At 40.9% G+C, this 13265-nt stretch overlaps 1 protein-coding gene across 1 annotated transcript in view; it reads right to left on the bottom strand.

The window, feature by feature from the left end:
• Positions 1-12481, bottom strand: part of LOC132975697 (spectrin beta chain, non-erythrocytic 1) — a 114155-nt gene extending 101674 nt beyond the window's left edge. Inside the window, exon 1 of the mRNA XM_061040431.1 lies at positions 12338-12481. The gene's annotated coding sequence lies outside the window, so the exon portion shown is untranslated. The remainder of the gene's footprint in view (positions 1-12337) is intronic.
• Between the last annotated feature and the right edge of the window lie 784 nt (positions 12482-13265).

Genomic DNA, 13265 nt, shown 5'->3' with positions numbered 1-13265 from the left:
CAGTGTCAAAGTGGGATCAAACACATTCCTCAACGGCGCAGGTTTAAACGGACCGCCCACCTGTCGCACTGACTCACCTGTCTGCCTGCCAGTCTGTCTGTTAGTGCCGGGAAATAAATCCAGTTTTAATATAAATTACCATTTCGGCTTCCCACATGAAAACAAGATAATCGAGATTAAACGATCGCTGCCCTGCATTCCGTGTTGCACTCATTTTGTCCACAGGTTTTGTGTGGCAAATGTTTCAGTGTTTGTTGTTATAATACAAGAGTGTCATCAGCATTACCTAAAAAACATAGTTCATTTATTTGTATTTATTATTTTACATATTCAGAAATGTTCACGTCACAGCTCTACTGTCTGTCTGTCAGTCTGTCTGTCATCCCTCTGGCAGACACGTATTATCACAAAGTGATGTAGTTCTAAATCGGCTGTAATCCCAAAAATAGAAAGGAGAACGACGGGAGTAGAAGCACTGAGGTTCATGGGAATTGTTTGAACAGACATAACAGCCCAGCGTCATGCTGTTGTTCTGCTGCTACTTTCTTGCCGTCTGAACATTGAATACATCAGCAGGTTAACTAGGGACACGCGCAACTGGAAAACTTAAAGGCTAAATGATGTCACCCGGATCACTGGACAGTCAAATAATGTTTTATCATCATATCATCATTTTTAAACAGTTGCAGTCAAATGATCAGCGTAAACTGTAATGCGGACACTTGCTGCTAGCTGGGGCCTGGGGATGATGCGTCAGGCCAGGGTAAACTTACATATCAATGGGAGTAATGGGTTACCACATGAAACAAAGGCATGTTGACTTTAAACTGCAAGGAGGACCGAAGGCTACTAGCACTGCTAACGTTAGCCACAATGGGAAAAAAAACAAATTAAATTCTTTAAATGTGCACTCAGTCAAGGACATGTGACCCCTTCCCCTCCCCCTCCAATGTCATCATACTCATTTCCCATGATGCCTCATGACAGCATGTATTTGTGGATAAGGAATACACTGGTGTTAATCTCATGGATATCCAGCAGTGTGCACACTACACACACAGACACACACTCACACACTACACACACTCACACAGCTGTCTTTATGAAGCAGCAGCTCATTGACACAAAATGATTTCTCTCCCGAGTTTGATCGACTGACACAGGTCATGTCATGTCGAATCTAAAAACCTTAGAACTTATTTCCTTAAACAGACGTACACACCATACACTGTAAATACACACACACAAACACACACACTCTAATGCATGCTGTCATCAGGGGTCGTGTTACACCTCTGCCCCGGAGAGGGAGAGAGGGTGGAGGTCAATGATGTAAGCCTCTCTGTCGTCATAGCAACGCTGAAAAAAAAAAAAAAAGCAGCTGAAGTCAATCCCGCTGATAAATGTGATGCGAATTTTCCAGGAATCCTCCTGTGACGAACCACAATCTACCAGAGCCGACTTATTCACAGGATCGGCTGTCATAGAACATGAGGGAACCGATCACGTGGGGTTATGGGAAATGTGGATCAGCCCAGAGACAGAAATATTCTGACAGTACCCAAATCTCTTGTGAATCAGGACCTGTGTTATCAGAGAAATCCCCATGTTATGTTACATTTCTAAAGAATCATCGTCTTTGGATATTTGCACAATTGTTATCCGTTTCAAATGATATTATTTCCATGTATCAGGGTGTAAGGTGAAAGGGGAAGATGATAAACCAGCTCCACAGAGGATTTGTACAAATTATATGGATATTCATTTATTTATCACACAGACAACGGTTGATCTGTTAACTGTCAGCTTCACGTCGACTTCGCCTCAAAAAGCATTGTTTGAGTGGATCAAAATGGAAAGAAAAATGAATAGCCCCCTCATTGAATATGCCAAAGATGGTCAGAGTAACGGACCTTCATCATGAAACTGCTTTCATTCTGAGGATACTTCTGAATCACAGCTTTAACTAACTATACAATATAACAAAAGTCCATAAACTGATGAAGAGAAAAATGTTCAAAGAACTATTGTTGAAAATAATCTGACCTCCAGGTCCATAAAGTAGAACTTGAGCAATGATGTTTGTTTTATATAATCGAGGGCTTGAATCAAACTTTGGGGGTTGAATCAAGGGGAGGTTTGGCTTCTCTGCTTAAAAATGACAAATCTGAATTCAACTTTACTGTTTCCAAAGAATTCACTTTCAAATTGTACTGGTCTTTAAGTTGAACATTTGTATTTCTCTTCATTCATACAAAGCATGTGAGCCAAAACAGACAGGACAGCATGAGATATTAAATGTAGTCTGAAGAAAAAGAGGTATTTGTCAAATTCTGCTGTTCATGTTGACAACAGCTGGAGGAGTTCAGGGTCACTTTAGATGTTGTTACGTTTCATGCCGTTTGGAAAGCTTTCGAGGATTAGCACAGACAGTTTACAGCCCAGAGGCAGCGCCCCACTTTCTCATTTCCTCTCAGTCTGGACCCCACCCTCGCTCCGATAGCACCGCCTCAGGGTGTGCACACCACAAATATATTTATACACAGAAATTTCTCCTAAATCACTGTTAGAACTTCCATCTGATGCTATACTTTATCTTGTTACAAATGTATCTGGTAGCTTTCGTTACTGGTAGCTTTCGTTACTTTACCTCATTTTCTGAATGCTGGGCGATTTCTGCTGAGGTATACGATCTGATTTAGTACAATTAGAACAACATAAGAAAACGTATTTCTGATCTTAGTATGTTCTATGCACATTTCTCTTGATGCAAAGCAAAGGAGTTTGCCACACCCCTGTCCTGCCGTATAGATCTTTGGGTTGAACCAGAAACTTGAACACAACTCTGCTGCTGCCCTGTCAGGATGGCAAACACACACACACTCAATCACACAAATAAACACACACTACAGATGGCGGTGTGTCCTTTGACAACATCTGGAGGTCTCAGACCGAACATTTCATTTATCAGGAATGCGTGCGTAATGTGTGTGTGTGTGTATGTGTGAGTGTGTTTGTGCGTGCATGCATGCGTGTGACAGAGAGAAACGCCTTTGGCTCCATGAAAATCAAATTAAGTGGAGTTCTGCTGAAGGTCAACACAGAGTGCATCACACTATGTGAGAGTGTGTGTGTGTGTGTGTGCGTCCTTTTCTGTGTGTGACAGTGAAAGTAAATACGTGAGGACAAAACGTCACATTACTATTGCAGGCAAACATGCACGCGCGCACACATACCCGAACACACACACACACACACACACACACACACACACACACACACACACACACACACACACGTGTCTCAGTGTGTTAATTGGATGGACGTGACATGAGTTAATGCCTGGTACACTGTAAGCACACCGACTGTCTCTGCATGTCTGTGTGGAATCAGCAGCTCAGAAACAATGAGTTGATTATAACTGCAACCAGTTACATTGATGAATCAAATGTTCAACATAAGAACAACTCAGGAAATGAATATCAAGCTAAAGTGGAGACTTTAAAGACAGTGGTAACTCTTGCTCTCTTCTTGAGCATTTATTGACTTATTAAAAACAGCCAATTAAAGTTGTTTCTCTGTTGCTGATTCAACATGCCCAAAAGCTGACTTGTGCTAAAAAGTAGCACCACACTCATTGCTTTAAATATAACCTAATGGCTGAGAGTCGGCCTTGGACTCAAAATTTCGCCGACCAACTTCTTTAGTTTAAAAAAAAAACAAAAAAACAAAAAACAGTTGTTGTTTATCACATAACTGAACTTTTAGGGCAGAGCTACATTTATCTGTCCCTGCACAAAGTGACTAAATCAGCTGTAATCAGTCCTTTAACCTGAAGCCTTCTTCTTCCAGATTCTGCTTCCTCCTCACCTTCTTCTCTGAGATTTTGCCGCCTCATCATGTGACTTCGGTAAAACCAATTAAACCGAAGCTTGGACTGCAGTGAGTTTAAATCAGTAGAATCTGCCGTTAAAAACACTTTCAAGCTGATGTTTGAAGCTGAAGTTTTTGAATTTTCCATCACCTCGACGTCCGCAGCAGCATTATCTATCTGTTATGGAAGGTTTCGACAAATCTATGAAGAAGGCCTTTTTGCAAAACATGAGGAAATGCTTCATAAACACTCTGTTCACATATTTTATTGATGAGATATAGCGGGTGTGTGACTGAAGTTTTCTTACTGAGATGGAAAATGTACATGAACATTTATGAGCTGAGCAGCTTTCATCATCATCATCATCATCTGTGTGCTCTTCTGAAACTCCATTAATGATGTCAAGAAACACACGATGTGATGCTTTTTAAACCGTGCACTTTCAGTGGCTTTCTGTTTGCAGCTCAAACACCACAGGGACTGTTTCTGAGGCTCAGCGTGTAAAAACAACAGCTGAGGGGAAGAAGACATAGTTTAGTGTTTGATCAATGCTCAGGTTTAACCTTTTCACCCCGTCACAACCCAGCTAAGTCAACACACACACACACTCACACACACACACACTGATGCAACTCAACCCACCACTGAAGAGAACCACAAATAGCAAGTTCGAACATGCCATTCTTTTCTTTTACAAACATATAAAATGATAAACACAAGAAAGTGTAAGAAAGATATCTGAAGAAGACTGCGTAGACAATCTTAAATTAAGTTTTAATTCATTTAGAACACACTCTTCCTTTTATAAAAGATACAAAAGCCCCTCTAACACTGCATCTTCAAAACGGGACTGTTACACCTCTGTCACGCTTTACCATCAGTGTAAAAGGTTCTGAGGCTGCTTCTGCTATTATTCGGTAGCCTAGTATCACAATGGGATTGTCTGGGATCAGAGTAAAAATACAACAGCAGCATCAACTGGAGGAGCTTTGTTGCAGTGTCAACAAGTCAAGGTTCTCTGTCACAGTGACACAATTTTCTGTTTGTCTCTTCCCAGGAGCCCGGACTTCTCGCCCGCGTACTCATTTACAAAATATGTTGATGCTCTGCGAAATGTGCCTCAATACATACATTAGAAAAGTTTCTTATATTATCCCACATTACAAGCTTTTAATGTACGTCAGTGTTCACAAAAAAAATTCCTTCAAGAGCTTAAGTAAAAACTTTATGTCTAAAACTTGTGTTTCCTCTACAAACAACGACATCAGACGCTTGTGCTTACTCAAACGCTTAACAAAACCTTTACACTGAAGACGTTGACTAACTCTTACTTCAAAAGCTCTACTTTACATGAACGCTTTTCCAAACACATGACATGACTGGAGGCGGGCGGCCCAGGTCGAGTCCAACCTGCGGCTCCTTTCTGGCACAACGTTACCCACTCTCTCTCTCTCTCTCTTTCCCTGCTTTCCATCTCTATCTACTGCCCTATCAGAATGGAAAGGCCACAAATGAATCTTTAATTGTCATTTGTGAATTATGACCTCACCCTTTCAAATGGGAACGTCAATCTGCCGATGAAGCTTTCGTCGGACTTTTGTTTCCACAGATGAGCGAAAAACTCAACATACATAAACCTGCAGGGTTCGGCTGAAGGCAGTGGTCAGCTCCAATCCGACTTCTCTATATTTAGCGAAAGCTTTGCCACTGGGAAAACTGTTACACTCCTCCTCCTCCCTCGCTCCTCGGTGCCCTCCTCTGTGTCGCACTGCTCCACTTCCTATCAGCTGGACATTTTCCAGAACATTCCTCCCTCTCCTCCTGCCTGGGAAAATCTTTCAGCTGGTGTGTTTCAACTCTTGTTCTCGTTTTTCTCCCACTCTCCCGTTCATTTATCCCCTTATCTTCTCCACCTACTACATCACTCTACTAACACAACTACACTTGTTTCCATCAATCATTGTTTTTTTCCCCCTCTTCTTCACCACTTTGCTCCAGTGTTTATTTGGGCACCTAATTTAGATACGTTTTGATTTTGATAAAAACAAATATTTCAATCACACTTTCTCTCCTTCTCCTCCATCCTCATCCTCAGGCCCTCAGGATGAAGTTTCTCCTCCTCCTCCATCCAACTCTTTCAGCTTAAAGCCGTAAGCCTAAAAGCCATGATGGAGGAAAGGAGATGAAGTTGGAGGAATAAACCAAGCTCTGTTCCTCATAATAAAATCTCTGAAAGACTTTCAGCAATATTAGTATTCCAGATTTTTATTTACAAAAAAAACTGTTTTTATTGATCAATTCAGGGGGATTTGGTAAAGGAGGGAAGGTAGGGAAGGTGACTTGTGAAGGACGAAGGGATGAAGGTAAAAAGAGAGGTAAAGTGGGATAAAGGTACGAGAGGGACGGAGGGAGGGTCTGCAGATGGAGAGCAGAGAAAAAAAAACAGAAACAACTGGCCTGGTTTCTGAAAATACCACTGGTTGCACAGCTCTTCGTCTTAAAGGGACAACGCAGCACATCCGCAGTTTATTGTAAATGAAGTCGTCTTTCTTTTATCACCTGTCAATCAGGATTTGTGTGAACGGGGCCATGACAACTTCTCTCCCTGGTGCTCTCCTCCAGTATCATCACGGGACACCGGCCTGCTGATAGGGCCGTGTGTTTTCCCGAGTTTGCACAAATGATAAATGTCACTAAAAGCAAAAGGTTACTTTCTTTTACCAGTAGGTGGTGCTTTAAGTTTAGCAAATTATTGGCAAAGAGATGTATTCATGAAGTACTGTGATTAAAAACAATGGTTGGAGTATTAAACTGTACTTTTCTACTGGATCTTCCCCACTGAAAAATATTGACATTTGTCGTCACGTCAATACATTTAAAAAAAAAAGTGTTTTTGTAGTTAGCGCACCATGAACATAGAACAAAGTCCTCAAGAGCGAACGGCCCTGGTTCAAATCCAACCTGTGTCTTCTTTCCTGCATGTCATTCCCCACTCTCTCTCTCTGGTATCTGACACATCTCTATCTCAAACTTGACATAAAAGAGACGTCAAGAGAGCTGCTGGTATCCCTCAAACCACTGATGTTCATAGAAGGGAATTTGAAAAAAAAAAAAAAAAGAAGAAGAGGTGGAAAACTTGAGACCAAAAAACATTGGTACATTTTTTTACACTTGACATTTGTTAGGGGAATTGGACGAAATATTTGTGTCACCTAATCCACATCTTTTTGTAATTTTGAAAAGTTGTGTCATCATAACGGACTGTCATGTTTTAATCATCAGCCCAAATCCTTAAAACACCAAAGCATGTAGAACTACAGCTTCATGGCTCTTGGCTTGCACTCATTCGTTTGAGGGTGGTTTCAAATCCACTTCACAGGACACGTTATCAATACGTTTTGGTTTCTTGAGTTTAGCATCGTGGTGCTGTTTCATGTTGTTTATGCTATTTGTGTCCTTTGTTCATCTCATACACTCTTTACACACCGGTTTTACCTTCCCTGTTTTCTGCTCGCCTAGCAACTACATTCCCGCTTTAAAGCAAGATTTATTCTCAACCTCGAAATCTTCATTGCTTCCGCCATGTTTGTGTGCCTTAGCTACTGATGTCGAACAGGTGGAGCGAATATCATAATGTGCCATCTGCTGGTAGAAAAACAGTAATGCAATCTATTTTTTGTCAGATCTATTTAAATGGCCATATTGGTATTGATTTTTAATTGCATTGCGAGTGTGCACTACAAAACAAGAGGATGACCCAAACCCAGAGCTGACCATCTGAACAGAGACAACAATCAAAGGAATTTCTTTTAAGGTTTGTTTGCTTTCTTTACGATGTTTCTGATCACATGACTGCAGCTCCTCTTCCCTTTGATCGTAACAAAAACTGGACCAACAACCTGACCCTCTGTGACACACACTCAGTCAACAGAGTTCTGCACTAATCATAAAGTCACACACTTACAGATCTGTTTACAAGAGAGGTGGAACAAGGCCGAAAAAGAAAGAAAAACAATGTGAGAGACAGAAAACAGACAGAAAATCACAAAGACAAACAGAAAGGCTGAGAGGAAGAAGAGAAAGAAGGAGAGACTTAAAAATGTCTTTAAAGGACATCCAAGAACATGAGCCAGTCAGAACTGAGTCCCAATGATTCCTCTCCTGAAGTTCCATCAAAACTTTGTTAATATGGAGGTGCAATATAAAAAAGGTGAAATAAAATAACAGTAAAAGTTAATTTTCTTTAACCAACCTTATTTGGTGAAAAAAAAGACATCTACCAATTAGGGCCAGACTGATATGGGATTTTTGGGGTCGATACCGATATCGATGATTGGGAGGAAAATAAATCTGATGCTAATATATTGGCCGATATTTTTGTTAGATCTGTAGAGATAGATAGACACATTTATTGCATTGATCCCTCAAATACAGTTATCAAACACTTGTGGAAAAGATATTCAATGAAGACCAGATGGTCTTTTAACTGGGCAGTAACTGTGCATGTACGTGCATCACCGTTTGACACTCTGTAGAGTGATAACGCTTGTTGTAATTCCATATAGCGCACTCTGCTGGTGACAGAGAACTGCTAGTGTAATACAATTCAACTCAAATTAAAAGCCATTTGACTGGTGAGTAAATCTAGTACCACAAGGCATCGGAGTTGCTTGTCTACCCTCATTTAAATTGTTTATTTTGGGGGTTTTGTATGTCGTACAAGAGTTGTGTTGGATCAGAACCAACCTATTTAAAACACCAAAGTGGCACAATAACACAAACTAACACATCAAGGCAGAAGTAGACCAGCAACTCCTGTAGTATCTGAGGGTTTTATTCAATGGAATCTGGTGACTTTGAAGAGAGGGTTGTAACATCTATTTCTGGGGACGTTACATTAATTAAATGGTCTATTTTCGAGGGAATTCTTTCTGTAATGTTGTAGGACAATAAAAACACTAATCTGAGCCTGTCAGCGGTAAATAATAGCACCTTAAGAAGACATTCTTTGAACATTACAAATTTGCTTCAAAGGATTACATCGCAGTCATTACAGCCTGTTTCAGGGCTGCGTGATGAAATATTCTCCTCTAATACATTTCAAATGTTTTTGTACCTACAGTCTTTTAGACCACACAGTATGTTTAAATACCAGAATTCCCCTTTATGTTTTATGTAGCAGATTTGTATTAGTTTAGTTTTAGTTGAATGCATTTAGTGTGTGAATGTTCAGATTTTTCTTCCAGTGATTCCATAACAGAATTTGTTATATAATCAGTACAAACTGAAGTCCTCTGTGTATCTTCCTTCACAGACTCGCCTCGCACACAGAGATGAACAAATGCGACAGGAGCAGCTCAGGTTTAATATTAGCCTGGTATTAAAATGATGAAGCTGCTATATGAGACGCCGCAGCAGAGCCGACGATTTACAGCTCAAATCTCTCTCTTTATACCTGCCAGCCAGGCCAAGCCAAATCTGCATCATCACCACCACCTCCACTGAGCTGAGGTATCAGGGAAAGAGAAGAAAAACTCTGACTAAGAGCCAAAACGCTCCCAGCAGAACTGTTCATGTTTCCTGCAGGAGCATCATTTCATTTTATTCATCCCTGCAGATCAATTATGATCCAAACCTGCTGATGGAAACAGACTTAACTTCAAGACTAATTGACTGCCTGAATATGGTTTGATAAATTAATTAAATTATTTATTGTAGGCCACCCAGCTTCAAATGGAACACCCGCTACACTCAAGAGGAAACAGGTCCACAGACTATTTTTAAAGAGGCGTTGAGAAGCATTTTGGCTTTCGCTGAATCAAAACCACATTTCCCATAAACCTCACTGCACCCTGCCCTCTTTTTCCATCTATTTTTGGCTTTGCTCCATTTAATTTAAAGAGCCCGTAAACACAAACAGCAGATCTGCACTCTGACCACATCAGCAAACATCTCATGGAAAGTAAAAAAACAAAATGCACCACTTAAACTTAAGGACTTCCAGGAAAGTGTTGGAGATGGTTTGCTTTGTTTAACATTAATATCAACAACTGAACTCAGACATACAAAAAAGAAGTCTAAACTAATTTAATTTGTCATCATGTCTCTGATTTTACCATTATCTGTTTACAAGGATTGCAGAGTTCTACTGTATACGTTTTAAAGTCGTCTACAGTCTTAACAAGGACCTCTTCTAAACTCTCATAAACGTCCTCAAGTGATGTCACCTGAGTCAGCATCCGTTGGGTCTGAATACTTCAAGTTTGAAAATTAAAAAGGAGCTTCCCAGACCTCCGTCGCACGCTATTCATCTCTGCTGCGGACTAGAGGCTCCAGGATACGTTTGACAACACATCCTGTACAGAACTGTAAGCAATTCTGTTGAATTGTGGGTAATGTATGCAACCAGGTTTGACAACAAAGACAACATTTTGGGATTAAAAAAAGACAGTCTGACTTCATTGTTATAGGCTACACATTGATACATCACTGATGATAAATCACTGTGTTCCCATTGAGAGTCACTAGTGTCAAAAAAATATGAAAGAGTACCCATCCTCAGAGAAGTTCAGGTAACAGAAACATACTTGTTGTAACCCTATATTTTACAGGATTGTTAAAAAAATTAAAACAATTCTATTTGCTTATTTCTGGATTTTCTACGGCGCTCCCTCTACAACAGATGCATAAAACTATGAACTCTCCAAGTTTCATTTTTAGATCCATTTTCTTAACTCTAATGAGCTAATGATCTTAAAGTTCAAACAGAGATTTATGGTTGACCTTCAACTGTTCCATTTCCAGAGCGTAGAATCCAACCGTTTCACTGCAAACATTAGTGCAGGTTGACGTTTTTAACACCAACACTCTCTTCTTCAAACCAGATTTACATTCAAAGGATTAAACTTCATTATATAACGTGTGTTTTTACTGCAGCCTGCTGTTAAAGCAGCGGGAGCTGTGGAACAACTCGACACCTCACTGTGACGTCTTAAAGGCTCCGCTCAACAAGTTGCCAAATGTCTCCCAGTTGCTGCATCAAAAGAAATAAAGAGGGAGGGGGGGTTGTGGAGAGGAGTCGTCGGAGGAGAAGGTGAGAGGAGAGACAGGGAGGGAAGGAAACCAAATGATAAGAGAAAACCTGAGGTGAGAAAGCAGATAAAGAGGTGATAAGTAGAATATATAGGAATGTGATGGAGGAGGAAAAGAAGGTGGGAGAAAAGAAGTGGAACGAAGTCAAGAGAGGAGGCAGAAAGCGGGTGGAAAGAAATAAGAGACGGCAGATTAGAGAAAGCAAAGAGGAGGAAGATTTGGAGGAAAAGAGAGAGCAGAGAGAGGGAAAGAAATGGAGAAGGGGAGGGAGGAGGAGAGAAAGCAGCAGCCCAGCCTGTATCTGATTACATAATTGCTCTACAGGATTTGAAACAGGGTCTGCGCAAAAGAAAAACGCCTCAAAGCAGCAGCGTTACGCACATTTTACCATTACAGTCGGCCTGAAAGACTTTTACAGGGGGATTTTAACAATTTGTGGCAACAGAAAATTTAAAAAGTACTCAAAACACTGTAATGTTTTATCATATGGGACAGGACTCAGTCCAACAGCTACTAGATACAATTTGAGGTCATAAAATCACAATAAAACCATAAAATCTGAAGATATGTGGCTTTTTGTGGCTTCAAAGTGACACCAAAACAAGAATGAAGTACAGAGAAGGTCACTGCAGAGACTCAAGTCCCTGTAGGGCTGATACAGGAGTATTATGGGAATACTGTTGTGTTTGTGTTGGGGATAAGGTCAGCAGAGGCGACCACGCCTGCAACACCACCTCCACCATCACCATCACCATCACCATCTACATCTACGTCACACAAATGTGATTTCAAAAAATAACTTCTCCATCAATTTAGACCCCTAAAACAGAGAGATGCAGAGTTCACCAAAACAACAACAACCACCATCAGCAGCTCTGGCGCACTGAATCCAACACAGTCTCTCTCTCACACACACACACACACACACACACACACACACACACACACACACACACACACACACACACACACACACACACACACACACACACACACACACACACACGCATACATACAAACAAACACACACACACACCAACACAAGTTCAACAGCACGATGGAGAGCGAGAGAGAGCAGAGAAACACAGGCTGGAGAAGAAATTGCTGCCCGGCTTCGCCTTGCACCAACAATTCGCTGCAGCACCACAGCGATTTGATGCAGGTTTGGGCCATCATACCGAGATAGTTGGATTCTATCCCGAGATATCAGAGTTCAAGGATGCACATCATCGCCACGGCCACAACCACAGGCGTCGTGGATGTGGATGCTACCCCAGCTCAGTCACGCAAACAATGAATCAAATCCGTGCACACTTGGTAGAAAATGAAACGTCACAGATCCGGCAAGGATCGACCCTGGTTCGCACTCACCTGGAGGCCGGCAGAAGCGCAGTGGAGTCCCGCTCGGAGTGAAGGACGGACGGACGGACTGCCGAGAGCCCGGAGCAGAATCAACGCAGAAGCAGAGAGTCCTCAAATCCACCAATCCTCCTCCTCCTCCTCCTCCTCTACCCCGCCCCTCCGCCCCGCTCTGCCTCAGCACGGCCCGGACTGCAGCGCGTGGTGCGCTTCATTCAATCACCGCGCTGCACCGGCGGGACGGAGCTACACAGTGCACTGCTTTTCACTGAAAATGATAAACAAAGTGTTGATATAACCTGCACGGAAATCTCACTAGACCTGACAAAGAATTGCTCAGATCATATAGAGATAAGTCTAACTTTCTAAGTGCTATATTGTTGTTGTTTATTATCATATGTTTCTTGGTTTCCATAGGCCTATGGATCAATGAGTTTTATCCAAACATCCAGATTCTTTGATTATGGGTTGTATTATATTATTAATTATCTGAATTCCCCCCAAAAATAAAGAATAATCCTATGTTCACAGATCAGAGGTGAGCGGGAAACGAAAAACCGAAAGCAGGGAAATTATTAGCTGTTTTTTTTTTTTGATTGATTAACTGATTAACTAAAAATGAAAATTGTTATTCTGATTATTCTGATTATTGCATAATTAATCCCCTATGATCCCATTAAAAAATATATATCATTATGTTTAAATATCAAAAAGTTAATTTTGTTCACAAGAATTGTGATATTAAACAGGCGATGATAATAATATCAAAAGTTTATTTTTATTAATTCATTTTATTTTTAGGAAACTGGACTGGTTTATATAGTTATTGAAACTGCCAGCTAGTTTGTCTTTAGTGTTTACTATTACTGCTTGACTTTATTCGGTTGTAATAATAATTCTGATCTTTCCACAAGTAAATAGGCTATCATGAGGTTCCATC

The sequence above is a fragment of the Labrus mixtus genome, chromosome 6 (genome assembly GCF_963584025.1).
Source record: "Labrus mixtus chromosome 6, fLabMix1.1, whole genome shotgun sequence".
NCBI classification, from domain to species: Eukaryota; Metazoa; Chordata; class Actinopteri; order Labriformes; family Labridae; genus Labrus; species Labrus mixtus.
This window is presented reverse-complemented; position numbering and strand designations above follow the sequence as displayed.